At 39.1% G+C, this 4,165-nt stretch overlaps 1 non-coding gene across 1 annotated transcript; it reads left to right on the top strand.

The window, feature by feature from the left end:
- Positions 1–1,915: 1,915 nt before the first annotated feature.
- On the top strand, positions 1,916–1,987 carry TRNAR-UCU (transfer RNA arginine (anticodon UCU)). Its single transcript has one exon. It is a non-coding gene; the product is annotated as a tRNA-Arg (tRNA).
- The last annotated feature ends 2,178 nt before the right edge of the window (positions 1,988–4,165 follow it).

The raw sequence follows: 4,165 nt of genomic DNA on the forward strand, positions 1-4,165 counted from the left end.
TGCAGGGTTCATCATGACAGGGGCTTTTGCTCATGGAGCTATTTTTTTCATTAGGGATTACAATCCGGAACAGAATGAGGATAATGTATTGGCAAGAATGTTAGACCATAAAGAAGCTATCATATCTCATTTAAGTTGGGCTAGCCTCTTTCTAGGATTCCATACCTTGGGCCTTTATGTTCATAACGACGTCATGCTTGCTTTTGGTACTCCAGAAAAGCAAATCTTGATCGAACCTATATTTGCCCAATGGATACAATCTGCTCATGGCAAGACGACATATGGGTTCGATATACTCTTATCTTCAACGAATGGCCCCGCTTTCAATGCGGGTCGAAGCCTATGGTTGCCCGGATGGTTGAATGCTGTTAATGAGAATAGTAATTCGCTTTTCTTAACAATAGGACCTGGGGATTTCTTGGTTCATCATGCTATTGCTCTAGGTTTGCATACAACTACATTGATTTTAGTAAAGGGCGCTTTAGATGCACGCGGTTCCAAATTAATGCCAGATAAAAAGGATTTTGGATATAGTTTTCCTTGTGACGGCCCAGGGCGCGGCGGTACTTGTGATATTTCTGCTTGGGACGCATTTTATTTGGCAGTTTTCTGGATGTTAAATACCATTGGGTGGGTTACTTTTTATTGGCATTGGAAACATATCACATTATGGCAGGGCAACGTTTCACAATTTAATGAATCCTCCACTTATTTGATGGGATGGTTAAGAGATTACCTATGGTTAAACTCTTCACAACTTATCAATGGATATAATCCTTTTGGGATGAATAGTTTATCGGTATGGGCGTGGATGTTCTTATTTGGACATCTTGTTTGGGCTACTGGATTTATGTTCTTAATTTCCTGGCGGGGGTATTGGCAGGAATTAATTGAGACTTTAGCATGGGCTCATGAACGCACACCTTTAGCTAATTTAATTCGCTGGAGAGATAAGCCCGTGGCTCTTTCCATTGTGCAAGCAAGATTGGTTGGATTAGCTCACTTTTCCGTGGGTTATATATTCACTTATGCAGCTTTCTTGATTGCCTCAACATCAGGCAAGTTTGGTTAATTTAGTTTGTTTTTTTGTACTGTATCAGCACCTAGTTCATTACTCTTGATAGAGAGGGAGGATCTGCCTTTTTAGATTTCTTTTTCTATTTATTTTTCCATCTAGGATTAGAACCGTATACTTGGTAATAATAGCAACGACACATTATGGCAAAAAAAAGTTTGATTCAGAGGGAGAAGAAGCGGCAGAAATTAGAACAGAAATATCATTTGATTCGTCAATCTTTAAAAAAAAAGATAAGAAGCAAAGTTTCTCCCTTGAGTTTGAGTGAAAAAACGAAAATGCGAGAAAAATTGCAATCCCTACCGCGTAATAGTGCACCTACACGCCTTCATCGACGTTGTTTTTTGACCGGAAGACCTAGAGCTAACTATCGACATTTTGGGCTATCCGGACACGTACTTCGAGAAATGGTTTATGAATGTTTGTTACCGGGTGCAACAAGATCCAGTTGGTAAGGATAAAATACCCTTTCGTATTTGTATGGATTTCTGGAATTGATAATCATAGAGGAGCCCTCTTTACCATTCTGTATAAATGGACTATTCTATTTGTATAGATATTGGTAGAGGGGCGTATCCAACCCTCTTTTATCCACTAGTTACCCCTCTTTAGTTTAAGAGTATAGAGCAGTTTGGTAGCTCATAAGGCTCATAACCTTGGGGTTGCGGGTTCGATTCCCACTACCGCCTCCATACTCCTTCTTTATGATATATGCATGATATAATATATACATCATGCATTTGTATCTGGATTTTTTGATTTCCTAAAAGAGTTTTGGTCTAACAGTTTTTTCTCGGAAGAAGCAAAAAAATAAAAGAAAGAATAAAATATGAAAGAAAAGCGTCCATTGTCTAATGGATAGGACAGAGGTCTTCTAAACCTTTGGTATAGGTTCAAATCCTATTGGACGCAATCTTATTTCTATCTATTCTTTAAATAACTATACTAAACTAAAAACAAAGAAAACTTTTTTGCATGATTCAAATGAAAAAGCTTTCTCAACGATTCCTATTCTACTAACAAGAGTAGACATGCAAAATTTATTTGTTACTGAAGAGAAAACCGTTCCAGCTGTTCCTGAATAGCTTCCTTCAAAAGGATTTCCGCTTGCTCGGTGAATGTCTTGCTAGAAGATATAATTTCTTGGAATTGAGGTTTAGTATCTTTTAGATGTTTACGTAACTCATCCAGAAATTTATTTACCTGTTCAATTTCTAACGAATCAAGATATCCTCTTGTTCCGGTATAAATAGTAGCTATCTGCTCTTCCACTGGGAGAGGATTTGCCTGGGATTGTTTAAGCAATTCCCTTAATCGTCGACCCCTTGCCAATTGATTCTGACTTGTTTTATCGAGAGCAGAGGCGAATTGTGCAAAGGCTTGTAACTCTGCGAATTGCGCTAGTTCCAATTTTGATTTGCCAGCTACTTGTTTCATGGCTTTAATTTGAGCCGCGGATCCTACTCTGGAAACAGAAATACCCACATTAATAGCGGGTCGAATTCCGGCATTGAATAGATCCGCAGATAAGAATATTTGTCCATCTGTAATGGAGATTACATTAGTAGGAATATAGGCGGAAACGTCTCCAGATTGAGTCTCAACTATTGGTAAAGCGGTCATACTTCCTTCGCCTAAAAGAGAATTTAATTTAGCGGCTCTTTCTAAAAGGCGTGAATGCAAATAAAAAACATCCCCTGGATAAGCCTCACGTCCGGGAGGTCTTCTTAATAGAAGGGACATTTGGCGATAAGCTTGTGCCTGTTTGGAGAGATCATCATAAATTATTAAAGTATGCCGTTCGCGGTACATAAAATACTCAGCCAGGGCTGCTCCCGTATAAGGAGCGAGGTATTGTAATGTAGCAGGTGAATCCGCCATTTCAGCTACTACAATAGTGTATTCCATGGCCCCCTCCTCATGGAAAGTAGTTACTACTTGAGCTACGGAGGATGCTCTTTGACCGATAGCTACATAAACACATATTACACCTTGCCCTTTTTGATTGAGAATTGTATCTGTGGCTACTGCTGTTTTGCCAGTCTGTCTGTCCCCAATAATTAACTCTCGCTGACCGCGCCCTATAGGGATCATCGAATCGATAGCAATAAGCCCTGTTTGAAGAGGTTCGTATACGGAACGCCTGGAAATTATACTTGGAGCAGGAGATTCAATTAAGCGAGATTCGGAAGCTATAATTTCGCCTTTCCCATCAATAGGTTTAGCCAGAGCATTTACAACACGACCCAAGTAAGCCTCACTCACGGGTATCTGAGCAATTCTTCCTGTTGCTTTTACAAAACTTCCCTCTTGTATCATCAACCCATCGCCCATTAATACAATCCCAACATTTTTGGATTCCAAATTCAGAGCAATACCCCTAGTACCTTCTGCAAATTCGACTAATTCACCTGACATTATTTCACCAAGACCTATAATACGAGCAATCCCATCCCCCACTTGAACTACGCGACCTATATTCTCAATCCCTACTTTCCTATTATATTGTTCAATACGTTCGCGGAGAATTTTATGAATTTCGTCGACTCGAAGGGTTGCCATTAGTGTTTCTTGACTCTTTTTTCGGAAGCAAGGGGAAAAATAATGCCTAAATTCTAAACGAAAGTAGAAGTTCAAGGCCTAATTAATTTAATTATTTCTTCCATTCCAGGGACCCGAGAATGCCAATATTAGCACGAATCGTACGGAAATGTAACTCGGTATTCAAACAACTATTCAGAGTTCCTAGAGCTCCTTGTACGGCCTGTTGGAAAACCCGCTGTCGGACCTGATTCATTGCCCTTTGTTTTTCAAAATAAAGGGTTTCGTTTTTAGACTTTTCCAATTGTTCCAAACTAATAGAAGTAGCATTAATCAAATTTGCTTTTTCTCGTTCTATCTCAGAGTATCCATTCATTCGATACTCATCCGCTTCTAGTTCGACTTTCTGTAATCGAATCCGAGCTTTTTCGAGTTGCTCAATGGTCCCTCTACGCAATTCTTCTGAATTTCGAATAGTACTCAAGATCCTCTGTTTTCGATTATCTAATAAATCTTTTAATGAAAGTAGATTATTTTGTAAGTTTACAA

This window comes from Triticum urartu, unplaced genomic scaffold (genome assembly GCF_056163025.1).
Source record: "Triticum urartu cultivar PI428250 unplaced genomic scaffold, HENAU_Tu73 scaffold367, whole genome shotgun sequence".
Lineage (NCBI taxonomy): Eukaryota > Viridiplantae > Streptophyta > Magnoliopsida > Poales > Poaceae > Triticum > Triticum urartu.